The 26,791-nt window shown below is 37.6% G+C and overlaps 1 protein-coding gene and 1 pseudogene across 6 annotated transcripts in view; one reads left to right on the top strand and one right to left on the bottom strand.

The window, feature by feature from the left end:
* Nucleotides 1-1,443: 1,443 nt before the first annotated feature.
* On the bottom strand, nucleotides 1,444-3,323 carry LOC143676517 (NEDD8 ultimate buster 1 pseudogene; annotated as a pseudogene).
* A 3,103-nt stretch (nucleotides 3,324-6,426) lies between these two features.
* The window catches only part of PLEKHM3 (pleckstrin homology domain containing M3), a 308,498-nt gene continuing 288,133 nt past the window's right edge, over nucleotides 6,427-26,791 (top strand). For 2 of the 6 annotated variants that reach the window (XM_077154892.1, XM_077154894.1), the window contains exon 1: nucleotides 6,427-6,684. The gene's annotated coding sequence lies outside the window, so the exon portion shown is untranslated. Of the gene's footprint in view, nucleotides 6,685-14,287; nucleotides 14,413-26,791 lie in introns of all 6 variants that reach the window. The other 4 variants (XM_077154890.1, XM_077154895.1, XM_077154891.1 and 1 more) reach the window with 3 other exon arrangements.

Below are 26,791 nucleotides of genomic sequence, written 5' to 3'. Positions count from 1 at the left end.
AAGAATCAACTTTTGGCTTTATTGGTTCTATCTATTTTTCTTTTGCTCTCCCATTCACTTAACTTTGCTTTGATTTTGTTATTTCTCTTCTATTTGCTTTCAGGTTAGTTTGGTGTTCTTTCTCAAGTTCCTCCAGGAGAGCAGTTAAATCCTTGATTTTTGTTCTCTTCTTCTTTTTTTATTTTTATTTTAAAATACATTTTCACGTTTTATTTGTCTATATCATCCATCTTAAAAGAATAACAAGAAAAGATTCCCAAATATCCATATTGTTATCCAAGCTTTATGAAAGTACTCTGAGTTGAATTATTTCAATCTCTTGACAGCAACAATATGGCATATTTGACCATCAGTCATAAGTAGCTTCCCATGACTTGAAAGTGCAGAAAGAGGCTCTGGAATACATCTGCTACTTGATTCATTCAGCAGCTGGTTGCTGCAATCTGTGTCTTAAGTGCTGAAACCTATTTTTATTTAATACAAATCTAGATAAGAATGCAGGGTGCAATGAGTATAGTTATTTATGCCATTAAATAGTGCTAAGTACCTTTAGAACAGTCTTTCTCTGTAATATAGATAAATATACCAAAATCTCCAGAAAAAATACCTACATCTTTGATAGGTATTTCAGCTAGCATGAATTTAATATGACATCATAGAATCTAAAAATGTTAATTAAAAACAGTTGCTTTTGTTCACATAAGACTCTCTCATTTAATAAAGACTTTTTTGTTGTTGTTAAGAGGAATTCTGAATACATATCAGTCCTGAATTTCAACCATCAATTTCAAGTGTATATATTACTATGACTAAGAGCATAAAAAACATTGAAGATTCATGCTAAGGATATGTGCCACAATTTGATATGGCCACTGTAACCTCATCTTTATATCCCAAAAGCATTTGGGGCATAAGAAGATTTAAAGGATGAGTTTAGGGTGATGAAGATGATACACGAAAACATGGGGCTTAATAAGTTAGAGACAGCATCATAGGAAGAAGGAAAAAGAATCAAAGTTGGGCTCAGGAAGGCAGAAAAGAAGAAGAGGAGGCAGATCAGAGGACGCTTTCTCTCTTGATTACCCTTCTCCTGGAGACCTTCCCCAGTGACCACCCTCTTTTTCCCATTTCTGGTGTAAAGAAACCAAGTTGGGAGGGCAGAGTTAGGGCTGCAGAACCTGAATCAGAGGAGGACTTGCAAGAGTCAGGCCAAAGGAAGCTATATCGCCAAGACCATCCATTACTCACCAGTACCTCTCTCCCCACCAAATCTTCTCTTTACTTGATATGCCTCTATTTCCCATCTGTCCCTTCTTATATACAAGTAGGAATCACTCTTGTAACAAAATCAGATATAAGATAAGAAGAAAAGAAAGACCTGCATTAAACTTTTCATGATGATAGAATTTATAAGCAGAAACAATATTTATTTCTGTCCATTATTTAGTTTTTCTTTGTTGCTGATTTTATGTTTTCTACATAGGATGAATACTCTGCAATAATAATATCTTCATCTTCCAGAGTTGAGTCAAGATAATCTTCTTCATGTTCTGGAATATCTTTCAATATTTCATTGGCTGCTTCTGTCTCCATATCTTCATCTACTGAGGCACTAGAAGTACTTGCAGAACCTGAAGGAGAGGTGAATGGTGTTAATGCAGAATCTTCCACTGAGAGCTGTAGGTCAGGAGGAAGACTTCCTCCATTGTGAGCCAGGGTCTGAGTTGCCAGCTGGACATTCCCCCGAACACAGCTTCAGCAACTACAGCATCAAAACCCACATAGACCAGTTGGTCATTGTTTTCCTGAATAGAACTTTCTTAATGGCTGTTGGTTTCAGGATCTGTCCACCTCTGAGGATTACTGAGAAGAATCTTCAGTGTTTCATCCAGGTTCCCTCTTGCCTGACAGAGAGCCTATTTGGCTGCATGAGTAGAGTAGCCCAGTCTTTTCAAAGAGTATGTTCTCCAGGTGGCATCTTTTCTTCTCTTCTCCTCTTTCCTTATTTGAGCCAACTGCTCTTTATGGTTGGTAGTATGAGTGGACGCATGATCCACACGCCCATTACATGCTCATAGGCCAAGCTGGGCTTCTTAGACAGTAAAGACCAACTGCAACAAATTGTGAACTTTTGATGGATCAATATATAGCTCTTTAAAGAGCTGACAAGTCTTGTTGAGATACTCGCAGTCATCTTCACCATTTCCACTATGATAGTTTCAGATATCTTGAAGCAAGTCTTAAGAATAATACCTTCTCTTGCCCACAATTTCCTTTTATGTGGACCAGTTTCTAATGATTTTCTCCATAACAATTTTTAAAGCATTTCTGAGCTGAGTTTAATTTTTTTCTGCATCATCAAGGCAGTCCAGTTGTTTCAAGTGGAAGTAACACCATACTATATCCAGCTGGAACACTGCATAGTTATCTACTGTATCCAATAACTCTCTGCAACACTCAGAAATATTTGTCAGCATCCAACAGACATGGCAATGCTATTCCATATTCTTTTCTTTTCAGAAAAGATCTGCTCTTCTCATGATATCCCATAACAAACACAGGGGCTTTTCTTTCTGATGGAGGAATTCTGATTGATCTGCCTGTGTGGTTGGCTATGTCTAACTAGGGTGTGGTTTCTGGACCCACCACCATCTCAGCTCTCTCTGCCAGTATTTCCAGTCCTGTCTTAGTTCTCTGTATTCTTTTTTTCTTTTAATTTGACTTCACTTTGCTCTTCTTCCACCTAAAAGGCTTTTTGCACATCCTCTTCAGACTGTTTCAGTTCAAACACCATTGCTTTCACATTGTGTGTCAAACATTCTTCAAGTCTTTGTTCTTCAAGTGTTTTCACTAGTTGAAGCTGTTCTTATTTATTACAATTTTGATATAATTTTCTTGAAATCCAAAGGTTGCAGCTATTTTAACCCCAGTTTCTCCAACAAGTCTCCAACAAGTTTTTTCCTATCTTCTCTTAGTCTAGGAGGTAAAAATACCTCAATTGTAACAATTCCTATTGTTTATCATCTTCATTTTCTGTTCCATATTTAATTGTTTTGCAACGTATTTCTTCGATTGTTTTTCCAATCCCATTTTCACAACATTCTAGCTTGTCAGAGTATTTCTTAGCAAGGTCCTTCAATGCCAAACCAACATCTTTATTTTTAACGGTATATGGAGAGTTCCAAGGTTGAATTCTGTCTTCCCTTAAAAACTGGGTTAATTTTGCTTGAAGATATTTCTTTTGTGCCATCCTGCGCCACTGCCACTCCCCATCATGAACAGCCGAGTGCCTGGATGCTGCAGTGGCTGCTGTTTGTTTTCATTCCAGGTGAAGCTGGCCCTCGCCTCTGTCATTGCACCACCCTCATTCCCATGAGCTCTTTCTTCTTCTTCTTCTTCTTCTTCTTTTTTTTTTTTGCATGGGCAGGCTCCGGTTTCTTCTTTTTTAATGTAGGCATTTAAGGTAACAAATTTCCCTCTCAGCACAGCCTTTGCCGCTCCTGTAAGTTCTATGCTCTATTCTCATTTTCATTCATCTCCAGATAGGTACCGATTTCTCTAGTAATTTCTTCTTTGATCCAATGCTTGTTTGAAAGTGTGTTATTTTATCTCCAGATATGTGTGAAAGTTTTTATTCTTTAGTGGTTATTAATTTCCAGCCTTAATCCATTGTGATCAGAGAAAGTGCTTTGAATAATTTCAATGTTTTTAAATTTACAAAGACCAGTTTTGTGCCCCCAGCATATGATCTATCCTGGAGAATGTTTCATGAACATTAGAGAAGAATGTATATCCTGGTGTTGTGGGGTGTAACAACCCATATATGTCTGTTAGGTCTAATTCATTTATCAAATTGTTGAAGTTCTCTATTTCCTCGTTGATCCTCTGTCTGTTTGTTCTATCTATAGAGGAAAGTGGTGTATTGAATTCTCATACTATTATTGTTGAAACCTCAATCATTTCCTTCAGCTTTGCCAATGCTTGTCTCATGTGCTTTGGAGCTTCTTGATTGGGTGCATAAACATTCATGATTGTTATTTTTTCTTGGTGAATTGTCCCTTTTATTAACATATAGTGTCCTCCTTTGCCTCTTATGATATCTTTACATTTAAGGTCTACTTTGACTGATAATAGTATAGCTACTCCTGCTGTCTTTTGTAATAGCTTGCATGAAACATCTTTTTCCATCCTTTCACTTTCAATCTGTTTGTATCCTTGTGTCTAAAATGGGTCTCTTGTCAGCAGCATAAAGCTGGATTATGTTTCTTAATTCATTCTGCCAATCTGTATCTTTTAATTGGTAAGTTTAGTCCATTAACATTAAAAGTCATTACCATAAAGGCATTTCTTGAATCTACCATCTTATCCTTTGGATTTTATTTAGTCAGATCTCTATAGTATTTTCCTTCTTTCTCTTTTTATCCTTTAGGTTACCCTTACTGATACTCTTCAATTCTGTGCCTTCCTCTAGACCTCCCTCTCCTGTCCTTTTGTTTTTCAGCTGCCAGAACTCCCTGTAGTATTTCCTGTAATGTCAGTCTTTTGTTGACAAATTCCCTCAGCATTCGTCTGTAAAAATTTTAATCTCTCCCTCAGTTTTTTGGGGGATGGTGGTGGGGAGTGGTGCAAGGTCCCGGAATCAAACCCAATTCTCCTGCTTGGAAGGCGAGCATTCTACCACTGAACCACTCATGCACCCCCGCTCCCTCAGTTTTGAAGGACAATTTGGCTGGTACAGAATTCTCGGCTGGAAGTCTTTCTCTTTCAGGATCTTAAATATACGTACCACTGCCTTTTTGCCTCCGTAATGCCAGTTGAGTAGTCTGAACTCAGTCTTATGTGCTTTCCTTTGTATGTAGTAGATTGTTTTTTTTTCTTGTCACTTTCAGGATTTTCTGCTTCTCTTCAGTATTTGACAGACTGATTAGTATGTGTCATGGAAAGGCCTATTTGGATTTATTCTTTTCAGAGTTTTTTAGGCTTCTTTCACTTGTATAATTATATCTTTTATAAAGGTTGGGAACTACAACAGGGCTTTGGAACGAAAACCTGTGGGCATGTGGCCTACAATTCTGTATTTTTAGCAAGCATCCTATGGTCTTCACATAAGACATTGAGACTGTAGCATCACCTATGAGCTCATTGGAGGTGCAGGGTCCCTACCTCAGAGCTACTGAATCAGAACCTGCATTTTAAAACAGGATTTCCATACATTAAAGTTTGAGAAGCATGGCCCTAGAAGATTTTATTTAATTCTGAAGCCTGAGAGTCCCGGATCTAACGGAAGACTGAGAATAGAGATAAATGTAGCACAATGCATGAATGTATTTACAAATGAACCCTTGAGTCCTCAGGAAGCACAGAAAAGGAGCATCTTGGCTGTCAGGAAAGGTTTCCAGGAGAGGTACACTAAAGAGCACCTTTCTTAAAGAGCAAGGAGTCATACCCAGGCTAACTGAACAGATAGAGTAGGGATGAGAGATCTCATCAAAACCAGCCTCATGCACAAAAAGTTCTGAGCACATTTTGGGCAACAAAAAATTGGCCTCAAATTGATAGACTTTTCAAAATCTTATTTAAAATCTGAAAATCAACCAAAGGGAGGATTAAAAAAACCAAAACAAAACAAAACTCAGTGGTTAAAGATTTGCTTAATAACCCTTGAAAGGGAGAAATCAGATTTTTAGATTTCTACCATGCAGCTTTTTCTGATTCACGCCTATTTATTTATTTTTGCAGTTCTTTATTCATCCATTCAAATGTATAAGCATTGGGCGCTGTGTTAGATACTATTATTACGTAGATGTGAGTGAAACGAAAATAGTTTCTGTCCTCGGGAAGTTTATAGGTGATACTGGGGTGGAAAAGCAGAAAAAAAAAAAGTGTAACTATAAATTGAGAAATGGCTAGGAAGTGTGCTATGATAGAGAAATAAGGGGGAAACTTCAAGGAAGGGCTATGCAACCTGTCTGGTATATTCCTGTAAAATTGACCAAAGTCACTGCAGGGGCGTTTCACTAGGGAGCACCTCCTCACACCCGCAGCACAGATCAGCACACACACACCACTTTCTGTTTTGCAGAGAATCCAAAGAGCGATTAAGACCTCCCCTCAAACACTGCCTTTGAAAATTCTGGAAGCAACATGAAAGGGCAATGAAAACTGATTTTTATCCTCATACCTAGGGAAATGAGAAGCAATCTACAAATTCTAATAGTCCTATTTTTAGAAAGAACCTCTCGAGTATTTCTGTTAGACAAGGGAGTTGCTTAAGGTCGAGTTCTCGGTATGTTCTATTGCAAACATCCATTTTGGCTGTGGGAGGAGCCGTCAGGGAGACTTCCCGGCACACGCCACTGCTTTCACAATGTGGGTGATAAGATCTGTGTATATGAAAACAGAGAGATAAGCGAGCCTGGCGGCTGTGGTCAGGTCCCTGTAACAGGGAAAGCGTGTCGCGGCCTGGAACCTTGTGATTCCGGGTCTCATTTCCCCGGGCTGCTGTGGGGAAATATTTAAGAGTAGGACCGCGAGGAGCTGCTTGTAAACAGAGCCCCGGCCGGGATGGGTCAGCGGCCAGACCCGCTGTCCCCGTGAGGCCCCAGGGCGGCGGAAGCCCCGCCCCAGTCCGGAGCTGACTGCAGGCCTCTCAGGTGAAGAGAGGGAGAAGCAGCCGCCGGCCAGGTGAGCATCCGTCGGCTTCTAAAGGTTCCTGGCTGGCCTTGGGAAAGGGTGACAGCATTGTAAATACCCGAGAAGCCCCTGGGGTAGCGGTGATTTGACTGTTTTTCCCATGCTCTAGTTTTGTTTTGTTTTGTTTTGTTTTTTCTTTCATATTGGAGACATGCAATACGTAATGGGCGAGGGGGGATTACGTGATGAGCTGTCTGTTTATGTGTATGAATCGGATCTATGATGTTGATACGGCTGATCCTGTTATGTGCGGCTGTTTTAGTGTTTTGTTTTTCCTTTTTCCTCCCTCCTTGGTTATAGACACCCAAAACTCATCAATTCTTTTACCTCATCGGTTCCCTTACCTCACATCAAGCTGGGGCTTCCAGAAAAACAAACGATGGTTTCTTCTGTCGACTCTGCCTATCTTAAATGTATAGTAAATGGCACCACATAACTGATGACAAGCATGGTTTGGTTTTGTTGAGAGGATTATGAAGCTAAAAAAAAATCAGGATAAAGAAATTTCAAACCCATCCCTCAAATCAAGCAAATTACCACTAGGATGTAGAATTGGATGGCAAATTAAGACCAGTGTAGATTTATAGCTTGCAAAGCAGTTCAAATCTGAAAATACCATATTAAACAGAGATTGAGCCATGCTGTTATAAACTTATTTGGAAGTTTTCTTTTTTCCCTCTGTTTCATTTTTCCTCCTTGGAAGGAGCTTGAGAGAAACATTTGCTTTTTTTTCTTTTTAATATTTTAATTTCAATAATCATAGAGAGTTGCAATTTGTATTCATGATTTTTTAAATAAAATTATCACATGTAAGTTATAATTAGTGTATCTAAAATAAAATACAAAATGGTTTTCATTTCATTAACCCCAAGAAAAGACCTTAACAAAAACTGGGCAATGTATGTAGGCTCTAGAAAGTCAGTAAATATGTGTCCTCTTGGTCCCACAGTCTGACTTTTAGTAGAGGAAAAATAGATTCAATTGAACATAGAGAAGAAGTGTTTTTAAATTGTGCGTATTAAAGAAATAATATTAATACCTGATGGGTTGGTCTTTACAGTGAATATTTTCATGATCTAGTGGTTCATGGCAAGAACTTTAATGCCAGACAACCTGGGTTTGAATTTCTGCTTGACATCTCCTCATTGTAACCTTGGGCAGTTTACTTAACTTGCTTAATACAGTTTCCTCATTTGTAAAATGGGAATAATCATAGTATTATTTCATAGGATTGTTATGAGGATTAAATGAGTTAATATTTTTAAGGGTCTAGAACAGTGCCTAGCATATAGTAATTGCTGTAACTGCATTCTGCGTACATACTTTAAAAAATTACCAGTGTTAGCAAAGTTATATGTTCAAAGTCTTTATTTGCATGCATCATCCCCATCCACAGTTGCCTTTGCCATTGTGAAAATGTAACTCTGGCAGTAACATTTATTTATTTGGTAAATTCAGGCAATTAGGATTTTTCATAAAGACCACAACTAAATTACAATAACAAACATCTAAGTTTCTGTATTAGGCAGATTTCTAAAAATAACTCCTACCCCAAGATGCCACACCCCAATTCCTAGAATCCCTGAATATGGTATCACTCCCTTGATTATGATATACAGCACAGTTGACCTTAAAATAGCGAGATTATGTGGGTGGGCCTAGTATAATCATAGGAAATATAATCATAGAGCTTTCTCTGGCTAGAACTAGGAGGGAAAATTAGAGAGATTCAAAGCATGAGGACTCGACTTAGGAAAATGCATTCTTTCGCCATTAATCAAAAAAATAACTGAAATAACATCAAGATACCATTTCTCAAATTTACACAGATTTTTAAAAAATTATAATCCTTTACATCAATGAGTATGCAATAGAGCAGACACTGTTCAAATGCTGTGAGGGACTAATAGATGAAAAGCCTCACTTTTCACCCTTTGCTCCAGTATTTTCAAATCTGTGAATCTATCCAGAAGAACTTGATGAAAAATATTTCAAAAGTCCAAAGAAGTACAATATAACTTTGTTTATATTAGAAAGCCAAATATTAGAAACAGCCTAAATATACGCACAAACAGAGGAATAGTTAGATTGTGGTTTCATCAAGAGATACAGTGCTATGCAGGCATTAAAAAGATATTTATGAAGAGTTTTAATGGCTTGGAAAGGCACTTACCAAATATTTCTGAGTAGGGGAAAATAGGGTAGAGAATGGCATATACAATATGCTATCAACCATGTTTAAAAAAAAAAAACAAAAACTTGTACACTAGTAATCGTAGCAACACTATCACAATAGCCAAGTGATAGGAACAACCCAGATGTCCATTAACTCATGAATGAATAAGCAAAATGTGGTATATCCATACAATGCCGTATTTTCCAATCATAAAAGGGAATGAAGTACTGATATGCACTATGTGTATGAACTTAGAAAACATTATGGTAAGTGAAGGAAGCCAAACACAAAGGGCCATGTATTGTGTGGTTCCATTTATCTGAAATATCCAGAATAGACAAATCTATAAAGACAGAAAGCAGATTAGTGGTTACCAGGAGCTGGGGGTGGGTGGGGGTGGGTAGGGTGAACTGATTGCTTCAAGAAAATGGAGTTTGCTTTTGGGGTGATGGAATTATTCTGAATTGGACGGTGCTGATGGTTGCAAACATTATGAATGCACTGAATGCTGCTAAAAGGTACACTTTCAAATAGTAAGTTTTACATTTTGTGAATTTTACCACCAAAAAAAAAAATGGAAAAGATCTGCATAGGAAAAAGGATGAAAGGACCTAAGTGGGCACAGTACATTTCTCTCACTGGAGGGAATAGATATTGTTTATTTTTCCCTTTTATTCTTTTCTATATTTTCAAACTGTTCAACAGTGATCTTATGGTACTTTTATTATCATAAAAGAAAATAAACATTATTTGAAAAGCAAGAAGTCCTTATGCTAAGACAATATCTGTCAAGTAGTAGAAATATTAAAAATGTATGAACAACTTAATGGCAGAATATGATACTTAAAAATAATATGAGGGTGCATGGGTGGTTTTGTGGTAGAATGCTCGCCTTTCATGTGGAAGACCTGGGTTCAATTCCCAGACCATGTACCCCCCCCCCAATAATATGAAATAAAAATAATAAATAGTGTTGGAAAGATTTAAAATAAAATTGAAGAAATTGTTCTGACTAAGGTAATCAGTGAAAGCTTCATGGTGGAGGAATTGCTGCTTAGTATACTGTGCCAGTTTGTACCTTAGAAAAGCCATGTTTTAATCCTGATCTGTCTGGTGGAGGCAGCCCTTTCTCTGAATCCCTACTCAGTACTGTAGGTTGGAAACTTGATAAAATTATCTCCACGGAGATGTGACACACCCAGTTGTGGGTATTAACCTTTGATTAGAGGGAGATGTGATGCCACCAATTCCAGGTGGGTCTTGATAAGTTTTAAAAGAGGAAACATTTTGGATAGAACTTGAGAGTCAGAGAGCCCACTTAGCCATAGGCCTTTGGAGATGAAGAAGGAATGTGCCTTTGGGAGAGCGTCATGAAAAAAGAAGCCTGAAGAGAAAGCTGGCAGACGTCACCATATTTGCCATGTGCCTTTCCAGTTGAGAGAGAAACCCTGAATGTCATCGGCCTTCTTGATCCAAGGTATCTTTCCCTGGATGCCTTAGAGTGGACATTTTTATAGACTTGCTTTAATTAGGACATTTTCAGGCCTTAGAACTGTAAACTTGCAACTTAATAAATTCCCCCTTATAAAAGCTGTTCTGTTTCTGGTATATCACATTCCAGCAGCTTGCAAACTAGAACATATGCTGAAGTAATATAAAAAGAAGATTCATGGTTGAATTTTCATTAAAATTCTGTTTTCTCATAGATTGATGGATTTTAGGCTTTAGAGGCCCTAGAGCTATAGAGCCATGATAATTATACAAGTAATTATAGTTAATTGTCTTTGGAAGACAAAGAACTATGAAGAATGTGTAATTACTTGTGACCCTATTCTCACACCCCCCAAAAAGATCCATGCATATTGTAACTAAGAAAACCAAACTGGGCCTAGGCCAGTAAAAACTATATTGAAAACATCCAAAGCTAATATTTATGGGCTACTTATGGGCTACTTCACATAACTCTATTCCAGTTTGACCTTGTGTGCAGCTTTTGAATAAGACCTGAAGTCAGGCATGCATTTACATCTTTAAGCAGCAAGCAGGTAGATGGGTGCTACTTTAATTTCCATCTTCAGAAGATCAGATTTTTAAAGAAACACAGGAAAGATTAGATCATTTGGACAGATTTTTTAAGAATCCCATCACTAGGCAGTTTCCAGGAGCATCAGTCTTTTTATTTATTGTCTTTCTCATTTTCCTAGCTGCTAAAACAAATACCATACAATGCGTTGGCTTAAACAATAGGGAATTTTATTGGCTCACAATTTTGAGGCTAGGAGAAGTCCAAAACTGGGATGTCAGTAAGGTAATACTTTCTCCCCAAAGCATAGATGGCATTCTGGGGCTGGCTGTCCACGATCCTTAGTCCTTGGCTTTTCTAACAGTAGGCAATGACTGTGGTGGTTTTTCTTTCTCTTTCAGGTTCTGTTAACTTCCAGCTTCTGACTGCTTCCCATAGCTTCTCTGTGTCGAGTTTCCTTTGCTTATCAGGACTTTAGCCATATTTTAAGGCCCATCCTCATTCAGGGGTCCAATTTACAAAACAGGTTCACACACACACACAGGACCAGGGGGTTGGAAACTGAACATGCCTTTTGTGGGGAACATGAGTCAACCCTCAACATTTCCCTATTGCCTTCCTTTCCTGTTTTGACCTCATCCTATTCTCCCACACTTCTAGAAAAGTACAGAAAGTGTCTGGTTTGCTTCACGGGGGTATGGAGGGATGGAGGGATATGTAGAAGGCATTGTTTCCCCTTGAAGTGAATTTAGTATTTGATTCATCTAAAGCTGAACTATTTTCTAGCTTGGAGCTTCTTGTCCAAGCTAGAGTTTAAAAGTACTCAGAGAAGTGAGTGTCAAGTGAAAGTGTGATAAAAATGAACAACTATAATAATTTTCATGCATTATGCTTTCTGTGTTTCATTGCTGCTGAGGATCATAACAGACAGATGCTAAAAAAAACCCACATAGTTTTCCTTCATGCTGACACTACGTAAAACTCTGATCTGTGAGTGTAATTAATCTTGATAGTAGTATGAGTTGTAGCAAAGACCAAATACAAAATATAGAGACCATTGCATTGAGATGTCAGACATGCTATTTTCATTAACATTTTGTTGATTTTTCATATGCTCATTGACTGTTAATGTGAGTTATGTATTTAAAATTGGATTCCCTAATTATATGCCACATTTATAAGTATGGTAGAGATTTATTTATCCAGTTATCTTGATTAATGTAACCAATTTATTGTGCAGTACAAATGAAAGCTGCCCTGTGCTGCATTATCCTGTTTCTTTGGGGACATTTATCTAACTGGGAAATGGCTAAAAATCTACTTTACCTTATAGTCTATGGATGTTATTATAAATGATGATTTTCAGTCATGGAACAGTGAACATGTATTGTAGTTCAGAAGATGTTAGATTTAACCAGCAGTTTTATTTTCCAGGAAATTAGCTAAGTGATCTCTTCCTGTGTGTTCTTCATCTACTTTTATCAGACCTTTAGCTTTTCCAGATAACTTATCATTCACTCTCGAGGATTCACTGATTCTACAAATACGGATTAAGTACTTGTTTTGTGCTGTGGCACTGTGCTTGGAGGTAAGAATACAATTTTGAGCAAGAAGTAATAATCCTTGCCCTTATGAAGCTATAGTCTGGTCGGTGATACAAATAAATAGGACATTTTTAAATAGCGTGAAATACATTTTAGTGAAGAAAAGATATACAGCTCATGCTGATTTGAATAATGCAGGAGGTACCCTTGAGTAGTAGGGTCACCCAAAAATGGACTTGGGTGGGGCGGTCAGGAAAGACTTTCTGGAAGAAGTGATAGCTCAGCAGAAGTCAAAAGGCTAAACCAGAATTAGCCAGGTTGGGGTGGGATGAGCTGGGAAAGGAACAGGGGTGATGATGGGGAAAAAATGTGTTCCAGAGAGAAGAAAGGGGTGGATGAGAAAGCATGTGGAACATTCCAATTTCCATAAATTCTTTATGGCCAGAGATAGAGTGGAATGTGGGGAGGGGAAGGAGATTCATAAGATAAGCTCAGGAAGTAAATGTCCATGAATTCATAAAGACAATGTTAAGGAATGTATGTTTTATCCTGGAGGCAGCTGGTGCTTGGTGTGAGGTTTTAATTGATCTTCATTTAGAAAGCTGGCTTTGGCTGTAGGGTAGAGACTGGATCAGAGGAGGATAAAACTGAATGGGAGATTGGACAGTGATTACTGAACTAAGGTAGTAAGGATGAAAAGAAGGTGATAGATTTGGCACATATTGTAGAGGTAGAATTAATATGACTTGCTGATTTGGAGTGATTGCAGGTGAGGGGGCCAGCATGGTCACAGATGAAATTCATTTTTCTGGGAGGGAGGATGATGTCTTTCACTGTATGGAGAATTTTGAGAACAGAATCAGGAATTCAGTTATGTGCATATTAGGAGTTAGGAAACATCCAAAAGGCTGTTGCATGTGTGAATCTAGAGCTTGGGAAAGTGACCTGTTTCTGCCTGCCACGTGGGTTGTAGCTGGAGCCACTGGAATGGAGAACACTCAGAGGGAGGGCAGAAAAGGAGTTAAATATGAGGGCTCTGGGAAAAAAGGAGGAATACCCATGTATATGATATAGGTGTAGGAAGGGGAGCTATTCAAAGGAACAGAAAGGAACTTGTAGAGATAAAGGAGACCTGCCCAGAAGTGACTGCACCAGTGAATTCAAGAGAGCAACGCAAACAGAGGGTGTTCAGGAGGTCATATATTCCTGAGAGGTCAGGTCAGATGGGGAGTGAAAAATGTCTTTTGGGTTTAGCACCAAGGAAACTGTTTATGACTTTTCCTGAGCAGTTTTAGCTGGGGCAGAACCAGTTGCTTCTGGGGGAAGAATGAATGAGCAGGGAAAAGTGGTGTCAGGAAGTATAAAGAATATTTCTTAGAAACTTGGAGGAAAGGGGAGGAGAGAGGACATATACTAGCTTTAGAGGAACTTTGGGTAAAGGAGGTTTTACTTATTTTTGCTTCTTTTAGAAGAGATAGGACCTTGAAATGCTGAGAAGGCTCTAATAGGAGAAGGTGCAGATACAGAAACAAAAGGAGGTTTTTGATGGAACTAGGACCATACTGCTGCTGATTTTGTCCTTTGGTCCTCTTGGACTCCCTTTCTGAAATCATAGATCTGCTTAATTTTAGAGCTTCCCTGGTAGTTTCTTATAGTTCCTCCTGCCCATTGTCTGTTCCTTTTGAATCATCATGTAACCATGTACCACTGAATCTGTAAATTCTAAGACAACCAGAAAAACTGATACACAGCTCATGCTGACTTGAATAATGCAGGAGGCACCATTGAGTAGATTGAAACCTTATCTCAGAGGTTCCTAAACTGATTGCTGGCACCCCTCTCTTGTACCAGTTTGTTGGTTTATAATGGAGAAGATCAAAGAGAATGTGGTGACTCTTTCCCTGGGTCTGCTTTGCAGTTCATAAAACACTACCTGATATCATTTGATTCGTGCTCCACAACAACCTCTGAAGAAGGTAAGACTAGTATTCTTATTTGTCCTGTGTCACAGATGAAATAACTGAAATTCAGGTTCAAGTGGTTTCCCCAGAATCACACATCTAGTAGTGGCAGTGGAAAAATCAGGTCTTCTAATTCCAGATCTTGTGATCCAAAAGTAGCTTCCCTTCACTGGAAGATTAGATACATTTGGTATTTAATATGGTGTCTTTTTCATTGTATTATCATAATAGGAAACCTTGGCATACTATCTTTTAGTAGATTTAAGAAATGAGACTGAAGGTTGTTGGTCAATTTCATTATTTTGTTTGACTCTGAAAACCCATATACATTAATAATTGTCCTCATTCCACCACCCCCTCCTCAAAAGGTTAAGTTGGTTTTAGAAGCAGCAGTTAATTTGGACATGCTTTAACAGTTGAAATATGTTTGCGTTATCTGTAGTCACATCTAATTTGAAAATATTTCTTTTAATTCTTTTGACAGAAACATTTATTTACATTTATTGTAAAAGCTTTGGGCAATTAGGACCATGTAAACGTTTGCAAAAGCACTTGTTTGGCCTAAATGAAATCGTGGTTTTTATACCCTTGCAAACATTCCAAGCAGTGTATCCAAGGTCACTAAAAGAATTGAGGTTAGCGATTTAGTTAGAGAACAAGTTTTAACTTTATTCAGGGACCTCTCATCTACATTCCCTTGTAGAACTTGAGAAGATGCAGAAGTATTATAGAGGTGATTTTTAAATAAATTAAGTATAAACTATCCTCAGGTGTAAAGATGATATTTAATAGTTAATTTTCTAACTACTAACTTCTAATGGCGTTAACAAACAGAAAAATTTAAAAATAAAAATATCAAAGTTGCTGGTGTTTGGCACTAAGATTGAAAGTACTTTGTTTAAGATTTTGACCATATTATCTCAGAATAATTAATTTGCTCTGAATTGTCAGAGGGGACTACACATGCATTTTAGAGTCTTATTTCCACCCATTTACAAGCAGTATGATCTTGAACAAGTTACTTCATCTCTTTAATAGCTTCTTTATCTGTAATAATGATAGAAGCTTTTTCAGAAGGTTGTTGTGAGGATTTAACAACATAATGCAGGTAAAGGGCTTAACATAATGTCGGCCTATTACAGGTACTCAGTAAATATTAAATCAGGCTCTTTTTAAAGATTTAATGGCTTAGTTTTTAAAAGGCAATTTCAAAATTTCATGTTTGTTTACATACAAATAAAAAAACTATAAAATAATGACTGACAAAATTAGTGATGAAATAGTCAAAGACGAGTATGAACAAGGATTATTTCCAGCTCATAGCAAGCCTCAGTTACAGATTTGTCAGCAGCATAACTGGAAGGAGCAGCAATGGCATAAAAAGGAGCGTTAAAAAGTGCTCCTTTTAACTTTATCTAGATATGACTTTCTAATCTTGGCCTTGGCTTAGGAGTTAAAAGAACTATCTTTGAAAAAACAAACAAAAAAAATGAGAAAAAAGAAAAAGAAAAAAACAACTATATTTTTAAACATTTTATTAAACATATCATTCCTCATTTGTCATATGTCTATCCATATGAAACGGATCCTCTGCAGGACATTTTTTATTTTAAACAGTAGTAGTTCCCGAGAACAGGTAACCATTTAAGTCCCAATTATCAAATGCTTATTATCTTACTATAAGTTCAAAACAGACTGAAAAATATGGGCCAATCAGAGCTCCAGAATTCAACTCCAGAATTGTTATATGAAAATCCATTCCACAGTAGTGATGAAAGTCCATAATAAATTTAAAATCAGTTTGGGGGAAGAAAAGATAATTAATACTGTTCTTATCTTTCATTCTTTATACATTTTTCCTTTGACTTTTGATGGGAAGATGTTTTTCTAGTTTGCATGTTGTACACAGTTAGATTTATTTTGCCTTCCCTTGTGCTTATCTTTGAGGGTCAAAGACAATGTTTTGTCTGCCTTTGCCAGCCTTGCTAGTTTCCGGATAGCATTGCTACAAGGCTGCTTGGTAGCCAAGGTCATTGTCACAGCGTATTTTAAGATTAAATACAAGAAAGAGGGAGGGGTCATGGATGTAGCCCATCACTGCTAAGTGCATCTGCTTTTGCAAGTAAGAGATGAGTTGCCATTTACTTCTCATAGCTCTAATAATCTCAGGTGCCATTTAACAAAGACTCATGTTCACTTTTTAGCAGAGAATGAAAAAAGTTATTTAATTACTTACCATGCACATCTACCTTAAATGCCCATAGAACTGGTTGTGTGACTATGTGCTAACCTATAAGCTGTACTTTGACTTGAAGGGTAAAGGTATAGGTATTCTTCATTCTGCGGATCAGCCACAATGGCCTAAGAAGGTAAAGTTTGCAGGAAGTGAGGCAACTACTCATTTTCCAGGCACCACCCAGCAAGGGACTTCCCTTGACCAGGGATTGTGGGTCAGAAAGACTTGGGAAGCTTGTGAAAAAGCTGTCTGCACTGTAGCCTTCCATGTGTGCAGTTGTTACTTAACTCTTTTTTGGGACCTTTGAGGCTATTACTATAGGTTGTCAGCCTCAGGCCAGAAGCAGAATTATTACTAGAGTAGGTATGATTGGTTTTGTGGGTGTGCTTATTTCCTTTGTTTTTTTGTGCTTCCAAATGAAGCCATCTCTGTATAGACTTTGTTTTAATTTCTTAGCTCCTAAAGTAAGTACCATACGATACGTCAGCTTCACAGCAGGAAGCTAGAAGGCTTGCTTCCTCCTGGGGTTGGTATCTTCTGGTTGCCTGGCAATCAATGGGATTCCTGGCTTTTCTGTCATATATCAGTGTACATGGCAGCAATGTCATTGTCTTTCTCCTCTGGGTTCTGTTGACTTGCAGCTTTTGACTGCTCCTTGTAGCTTCTCTCTCCATTTGACTTTCCCTCTGTTTATAAAGGACTCTTAGCAATCTGGATTAAAGCCCACCTTGATTCAGTTGGGCCACACCTTGATTGATTAATGTCCTGAAGAGATTTTATTTGTAATGGGTCCACACCTACCAGAATGTGGACCAAGACCAAGAACATATCCAAACCAGAGTACACTATTAAATCCACCACACATGTCATTTAGTTATTTTTTGCCATTTAAGACTCAATAATGATTCCTTACTTGTATTCCCATAACACTTTTTGCATACCTCTGTTAAGGTAATAACATTTGATTTTATGTCTGTTCCCCCCTAGCTATTAAGCTATTGGGGGGCAGAAGCTGTGTTTTGTGTTTGTGTGTTAGCATCTCACATATTCTGTCCTCTGTAAATGACTGTTGAGAATAAATGTGGTTAGAAATGAGTTAGCTTCTAGTAGAAATAATAATCATTTTTGATTTTACAGTTCTTTTAAAAATATCATTTCACTTGTGTGTCACAGATCTCTAAGGTAGATGAGGCAGGCACAGGCAGGATTTCCATTTTGCAAATAAGGAGGACCCAAAGATCCTAAGTCAGTCTGACTTGCTAGAAGTCATTCAGTTTAAAAGGCAAATATTGTATGGTCTCGTTTAGAAAATACTTATAGACAAACAGGAGCCTAGATTGTAAGGTCTTATAGCAGTCACATTTAGTCTGGAGCAGTAATTGTTATTTCTGGATTTTGAGAGACTGTTTTATGTATGTATAACCTGTAATTTAGAGATAAGAATGAGGTCGATCAGGTTGGGATTAAGGTAATTCAGAACACAGGGGTAAAGAAGACATTGTCTATATTTTAGAACTGCATCTACTCTTTGAGACCAAAGAAAGAAAGGTTTATTTGGTCTGGAACCTAAATTTTCTGTAACACATAATCTAACTCAACAGCTCAGTTGAACAATTGAAACATAGGGAACCCAGAATAAGAATGAGGGCCTTTAATCCTGTATAGTTTGATGTAATACCTGGATACATTCTAGAATATGTTAAGCAGATAATCAGTCAAAAGTATTGGCAAAGTCCTGTGAGGGATGGCAGAAAAAATATGAAACTATTAAACTTTACCATCAGGGAATCCCCTGATACTATGTCAACTGTTAGGAACACCAAATCAATAGGCCAGGCCCTTGATCTTGAGGCTTACTCTTGTGAAACTTATGTAGGTAGCGGAAAAGCTTAGCCTACCTATAGCTATGCCTAAGAGTTACTGGAGGACCTCTTTTGTTGCTCAGATGTGGCCTCACTCTCTCTGAGCCCAACTGTGTAAGAGAAATCATTGCCTTCCCCCTTACGTGGGACATGACATCCAGGGGTGAAAGTCTCCCTGCTAGCATGGAAGATGACTCCCAGGGATGAGTCTTGGCCCTGGCCTTGTGGGGTCAGCAATTCCATCCTGACAAAAAGGGGGAAAAGAAGGATAACTAATATAAAGTATCAGTGACTGAGAGAGTTCAAATAGAGTCGAGAAGCTACACTGCAGGTCACATTTATGCAAGCTTCACTTAGACATTGCTACCTATCATAGCTTGCCAAACCCCAACCGAAACCATTCCAGTCAGTCATAAAGAACACCTAGGGCAATATATAAGATTCTACAAAGTTTCCATGCTTCTATGCACTACAGTAACTTTCCAAAAACCTACAACCTCCAGATGGGTCCCTGGACCAGATAAGTCCTGAAATGCAGGGGGCCTAGCCTCTCCAGACATCAGCTAGTTCCATTTCCCTACTCCATATTATTGGCCACCTGTTCCAACATGAAAAAGTTAGAATGTTCCAATATGAAAAAATAGCCCAAATACCCCTAAAGAGTGAGATAGAAAGGTGGGAGATGATGGTGGAGTTGTACAGAGAACCTAGGGTTTAACAAATGAATATGATTGCTGAATCATTAAATTGATATTTCTTTTAGTCTCCAGTATCTTAGAGCAGCTAGAAATAAAAGCCTAAAATTGTGGAATTATAACCCATACCAAAGTCTGATATCTATTCTATAACTAATTGTTGGCTATGCTTTGAATTTATTGCTTTTTTGTATATATGTTATTTTTCACACACACACACAAAAAGTCGATTGTGATGATAAAAAAAAATTTATTCCTTCTAGCCTCCAATGTTCTGGAGCAGCTAGAAGGAAAAATCTGAGATGATGCTATATTAGCTCATGACAGTCTCCAGGATCTGTCCTGTAACTACTTGTTATATTATACAATAAAAAAGTTAGACACAAAATTAAAAAAAAAGAACATTCATGTTGAATCAGGAAAAAAAAAGGCAGCGCTGGGTCAGGAACCCTTTCCTGGGGTTAGAAGTCTGTTTATTGCCCATTGCCACACTCCAGTCCTGCTGAACAAACTCAGTACTTAGCCTGGTGTGGCTCATAGATTGGCTTCAACCTCCATCCTCATTGCTTATAGTCCTTGTAGCATCAGGGCTCCTGAACAATTTAAGGTGATTTAGAAAATAATTGAACTTGTGTGGCTTTCAGGATTTAGTAATTAGATAGGGATTCCAGAAAGGTCTTTTTCTTCCTGTGGGGACTTAGGCTAACAGTAGATGAGTCATCTTGGTCTCTCTTTTATCATCCTTAAAATAATTCTTTTCTGTAAACTACAACTGCTCTAAAAAAAAATTTTAAATTTAAATTAAAAAGAAATAGTGCTACTATTTTGCTCACCTCTCCCTCATGAGGTTACTATAGATATTTATTAAGAAGCTTACCAAACACTTTATAAACCCATGCTCTAAACCATGCATGTGAAAAATGATAATTATCCCTAAAGCTAAGTAATTTTTCCTAAGTTAACTCAATTTAAGGAGTTGTGTGAGGCACCTGGATAAAATTCAGTCCTGTATTGTTTTTGGAAACATAGCCCACATTACTCAGGTTCAAGCAGAAGATTCTAAGTAGTTATATAAGCTAATGATATCTTTTATATTTGTGGCAACCTCTTTTTTTTTTTTTTTTCAAGTATTTTGTTTGTTGGGGGTGATGTCTTGATATACCTCTTGGGATAATTATTATATTCGTATTTGTGGTTTGTCACATAGTCAGCCCATTCCAACTTGCTTGCCTTGTTTGGTACCCATGTACACTTAGCCAGTTATTCCCTGTTCCAGTTGGAGGTTGACTCTAGCAACATGTGGTTTTTATGATGGAAGTTGTCACTTTCTTCACCTCAATGCCAGAATGAAGATAACTTGAGTGGTTCTTTTGTTTGTTTGTTTTACTTTTCTTTTTGGGGGGTGTATGGGCCAGGAATCAAACCAGGTCTCTCACTTGTCAGGTGAGCTCTTCTGTTTGTTTTTAAACAACCATTCCTTGCTATGGAGGCAAAAGCGAGATGGAAAACATTGAATCTGCATTTTTTAGACGCATATAACCAAAGGCTGTGTGTATTTTGTTTTCTAAAAGCAGAACATATTATAATTCAGGTGGTTTTATGAAAATGAGCTTCACAAACAGAAGCCTTGGCTTTCCAGTGCAGTGGTTGACATAGGGGCTTAAAAACACTGCTGCCTGTAATAACAGAACAATCTGAGATTTGAGGTGCCATGCCTATATTTATTTCGTTTCTGGGAAAATATCTTAGGGCCTCAGATGTCTCAATGATTTTGCAGGTGGCAGATATAAACAAATGCAGAAATTTACTGAAAAATGCTTTAAAGTGATTGTCTTGGTATTTCAAAGGGAACAACTTATTACTTATTATTGTGAGAAAGAGCTTGAGCTCAAAGTCATTGGAAAATGAGACCAATCAAGCTGATGATGTTACAGTGGTTCACAAAATAATTCCAGAATGCTGCATTGGTGCTTTTGTTTCTATAAAAGGCTTAGTGAGGTCTTTGCTACCTGACCTTTATCATGTTATTTTTAAATCCTGGCCTCAATAACTAGGAAGCTTTCTTTACCAATAAAAATTGTAAAAACTCAAGACAGCATAATGTTTTGGAAAACATGTACAATTTTACTTAACAGAGCTTATAATGAACTCAGATATACTTCTACCAAAAAAACTAAAGTGTTATTTATATTTATATATGTCAACAGTTTGAAAACATGCTTATTATGCAATTATTCATTTAATAAATATTTACTGAGCACCCACTGTGTACTAGCTATGGTCCTAGGTCCAGTGAAGGTTATACAAGTGAAACAGAATGGGATCTCTGCTCTAATTCAGTAGGGTAAGTGTCTGACTCAGGCAAATTACTGAATATCTTTGAGCCTCAGTTTTCTCATCTGTAACATGGGGATTATACCCACATTAAATGTTATGAGTCTTTATTTAAAGACAATTTTGGGTAGGGTAGTCCAAGCAAAGTACTCTACACAAAATAGACTTTAAATAAATGAGCTATTATCATCATCATTTCAGAACTAGCAGGCAACATGCAATAAACTTTGTAGGGGTGGTACCAAGGAAATTCTGTAGCAGTTTTTAAAGAAAAAAAACACTGTTTTAGGATCAGGTTTCAAAGGCAGTTTGTAGAAGAGGAGGCATTTGAGCTGAGCCTTGAAGAGTGGATAGAATTACAGTAGGCAGAGGTGGGAGTTGGGAAAACATAAAATTTGAGCATAATGGTTTAGAAGAAAAGAGGATATATATATAGAAGAGAAGTGCAGAGTATGACAGGCAGACTAACCCAAGGTTGTAGAAGGCCTTGAATGTCAGTTTCAAGAGTTGGACCTTGTCATCAGTGGAGCTTTTTTACAGGGTTTTGTTCACTGCTATGTCCCCAGTGCCTAGAACAGGGCACTCCGCAAATACTTATTGAACGAATACTTGAATGTAGTTTTAGACAAATTAATTTTGCCATGAGAAAAGCCAGGTAGAAATATCCTACAAATAGTTGGGAACAGAGGACCAGAGGTTGCTGAAGTTGGAAATTTGGGAGCTAGCTACACAGAATTATTAACCACAAGTGTGGATAAATTGGCTTAGGGAGAACATGTAGCTGTAAGCAGAGAAGAGAGCTGTGGCAATGACCACATTTGATGACCAGTCAGGGAAGAGAGAAGATGGAGACTAAGAATGAATGGGTGGAAATGAGAAGAAACTAAGGTAGTTAGTTTCCTTGATAACCTGGGAGGAAATGTTTAAGGTGGGTCATCAATGAGAGTAATGACTTTGAAAACACTAGTGCATGTGTAATGTAGAGGTCACTGGGGAGACATAGAAGAGAAGTTCAGTCACATGGGGTCATGTGACAGGCTGTCAGATGTTAAGTGGTCCCATTGCCCCTGGGACATTTTTAATTTTTTTGTGAGTTAAGTATTTATTGGTATTTGCTTTTCAAGCATATGTTTAAACAGTCAGTAGAGTCAAACTGTGTATATAATCTGATTCCAATTAAATAATGGGCAAAAACTCACCAAACTGCTATTTATTTTCTCTGAGTTTTGAGATCATGATTGATGTTTCTTTATTTTTTTGCTATACTTGTCAGTATTTTTCAGAATTACTGTAAGAGTAATTCTATATTACTCTTTGAGTAATTAATATTATTTGTATATTACTATACAAATTATTCTTTTGAATGATTCACTCTTTATGTATAGTATGGTAATAGACTTCTTTTTTTGAAATTTGGATAGAATGTAGCCATTTAATGTTCCCACAAACCTATGAAAGTGGGTTTGTGTTTCCAGCTACTCATTTTGTCTTAAACACCCTTTAGCTCTTTCTGTGATGTCCATGGTCGTACCATTGTCTCATCAGCTGCGTGCAGCATGACCATGCTTCTGTTATATTTATCACAAAACGCTGTGAAAAATCATAACCTCTGGTAACCGCATGGTTCAGAAAAGTCATCTTACTTGGGTCAGAACGTCTTGCAGTACATCCTTTACATTATTATTATGTAACTCTTCATAAATTTTCAGTCAGCTGCCACCTTAGCAAAAGTGAACCCATGAGAGCCACATGAGCTGACCATCCTTGCAGTCACCCTTACTCAATTTTGAAAATAGATTGACAGAAACAATTTATCCTAGGTGGCTTTTTGCATCACATTTTCCTGTGCAGTCCAGCTGCTTCTAAAATTACATGTTCCTTGCCACCTCTCAGTACTCATTAACTTCTGATTACGAGTAATTTAGTCGAGTGGGAGGAAGTCAGTGCTGGCATCCAGGGCGGTTTACCACCCAGCTATAGAGAGCACAGCATGTCTGTATGAGCTGGGTAGGTATTGCTCATATCTGCTTCTCCCTCTGTGTAGGAGGAGTGTCATATTCATCCTGTTAATTAGTCCTTCCTAATGAGCATGTAAACAGCAGATTTCCTTGTTAGAAAATAGCAATACACTGATTCTCCATCCAGTTACATTTTGATGCATACATGGGGATTCTTTGGGTTGAGCTCTTTTGTTACCACACTGACAAAGAGGCCTCGATGTCGCAAGTCTATTAAATAGGGAAAATACCTCTTTTTACAGAAATGTTGTTCTATATAAAAATAAGATAAAATGTCTATAGGTCACTGAGTTTGGCTGATAAGTAGCACATTATAAATAGTTGATTGCTGACTTTGCCTGTGTTAGGCTGACTAATCTTTCCAGGGAGAGTCAGGAGCATGTGGCTGTTGAATGGGTGAGGACCAATGGATTGCTCCCTAATATACAGCAGTTTACATTTTTAAAGGTGTGTTGAAACAGCTATTATTCAGTGAATGATCCCCATGTGAAAGAAGTAGATATTAGCAACTTTACTGGTTATAGGTAGCTGCGTAAGGCACTGAGAGGTTAAACGGTTTGCTGAACAGAGTAAGAAATTCTCCGGGAGGTTATTCTTATGCATTATATAGATATCCCTTTTTAGTTTATAGTGCACTGGAGTGGGTGGAGGGAACTACCTGAAACTGTTAAGCTGTGTTCCAGTGGCCTTGATTCTTAAAGACAATTGTATAAAGATATAACTTTTACAGTGTGATTGTATGATTGTGAAAACTTTGTGTCTCATGTTCATTTCATCCAGGGTATGGATAAATGAGGAAAAAAGCATTTGGATAAAAATAAATAAATAATAGGGGGGTAAAGGGGAAAATAAATTGAGTAAATTGAAATACTAGTGGTCGGGCGGGCCACGGTGGCTCAGCAGGCAAGAATGCTTGCCTGCCATGCCAGAGGACCGGGGTTTGATTCCTGGTGCCTGCCCATGTTAAAAAAAAGAAATACTAGTGGTCAATGGGAGTGATGGGTAAGGGGATATGAGTTTTTTATTTTTTCTTATTAATTCTTTTTCTGGAGTGATGCAGATGTTCTAAAAATGATCATGGTGATGAATACATGATTGTGTGATGATACTGTGAACCATTGATTTTATACCATGTATGGTGTGTTAAGATGTATCAATTAAAAAAACCATATATAAATGGTTTGCTGGAGGCCACCCAGCAAGTATGTGGTTGAGCAAGATTTAGAACACAGTTCTAATTGGCTCCTGATTTCCAGTTTTGTTTTGAGACAAACCATACTGCCTCCACACACGATTTACTTACTTTACTTTGTCAGAGGAAAAGTATGTATCATTTTTGGTCCTTTCTGAATATATTGTTCTTCTTATTATTTATTTTTGTTTTATTTTATTCAAAACCAAATGAAGCAAGCAGGTGAGAGGTGCTCACTTATAGAAACTAAATTTGACAACAGACTCTTGTACTATAGTGAATTTGAGGCCTGGAGAGCCAAGGGGAAAGGTGGCATTCCAATAAGGGAAAGGTTGGTAAATACAGTCCAAGAAGAAAGGATGAAACATAGAGATTATGAGGGAGGGCAAGTTAGGCCCTGTCCTTGCCATCAAGTAGCTCAGAGTTTAGAGTGGGCTTGAGAGAGATTAGCTGATTATTATGGTACAGTGTGACCAGCCCAGGGTGCTATGGGAACCTCAGCAATTAGGGAAGACTCTCCAACTCGGACAGGAATTGAAGAGTGTTGGGGATTGAATTATAACCCCACAAAAGACATGTTCAAGTCTTAGTCCACATCCCTATGGATGTGAACTCATTCGTAAATAGTACCTTTGAAGATACTATTATTCGGTAAGGTATGGTCTCATTTTGTAATAAGGTCTTTAAGGATCTTTATTGGATAAGGCCAAATTGAATAAGGTGGCCTTATAAAAAGAGGAAATTCGAAAGCAGTCAGTCAGAAGAAATAGAAGCAGGGGTCAAAAGAAACTAGAAACCAGTAAAAGCTAGAAATCAGAAGCCAGAGAGGAGAGAGATTACCATGTTATAGAGGACAGGCATCACCAGAACACTACTGAGCCCAGGGGAAAGCATGGCTTGCTGACATTGTGATTTTGGACATCTAACCTTCAAAGCCATGAGACAATAAATGCTTGTTGTTTAAGACAACCTACTGTATGATCTTTGTAGCAGCTTAGGCAAACTAAGATGGGGTAAAACGATAAGGTGGATGTTGGTCAGGAATTACAAGTTGGAGAGGTTGATAATCATGAAGTTGAAGGGCCATGGATATCGTGCAGTGGAGTAACACATTCATTCAACACATGCCTATTCAGTGCATTTTTGTGTCAGGCACTACATTATCCTGGGAATTTGGGATGCGTCAGTGACAAAATGATCATAAATTCCTGCCCTCATGGCACTTACATTTTAGTGGAAAGATAGAAAAACTAAACATTAAATAAATAAGCAAATAATAAATAAAATGCTACAATAGAAGGTAGTAATGCTTTAGGAAAAAGTTGCTCAAGGTTAGCATCAGCAGTGAGAAGTTATATTGATAGACCGTGCCCTTGATATCATGTGATGAGAGTGGCACTTCACCTCTGGTCTTCATCCTCAAAATCTATAAACCCAGTTTAATTATGAGAAAAACATCAGTCATATGCTTGTCAAGGGAGGTTCTATGAAATAGTGCTCTTCAAAACTGTCAAGGTCACCAAAAACAAGTCTGAGAAACTGTTACAGCCAAGAGGAGTCTAAGGAGACATAACAGGTATTCTGAATGGGATCTTGGAACAGAAAAGAACCTGAGATTAAAAACTAAGGGAATCTGAATGGCGTATGGTCTTTAGGTAATAATAGTATATCAATACTGACTGGTTCATGATTTGTAACAAATGTGAAACACTAATGTAAGATGTTAATAATGGGAAAACTGAATGTAGGGTATACCGGAACTCTGTATTATCTTCACAATAATTCTAAAATAAAAAGTTAATTAAAAAAAAAAATAGGGTAAGGGGGATCTAAAGTCCAGGGCAGAGATGTATTTTATATATATATATTTTTTTATTAATTAAAAAAATTAACACAACATTTAGAAATCATTCCATTCCACATATACAATCAGTGATTCTTAATATCATCACATAGATGTATGATCATCATTTCTTAGTACATTTGCATCGATTTAGAAATAGAAAGGCAACAGAAAAAGAAATAAAACAATATAGAGAGAAAAAAGAAAAAAGAAA

Source organism: Tamandua tetradactyla, chromosome 3 (assembly GCF_023851605.1).
Source record: "Tamandua tetradactyla isolate mTamTet1 chromosome 3, mTamTet1.pri, whole genome shotgun sequence".
Classification (NCBI taxonomy): Eukaryota; Metazoa; Chordata; class Mammalia; order Pilosa; family Myrmecophagidae; genus Tamandua; species Tamandua tetradactyla.
The sequence above is the reverse complement of the archived record's forward strand: the minus strand, read 5'-3'. Positions and strand labels throughout refer to the sequence as shown.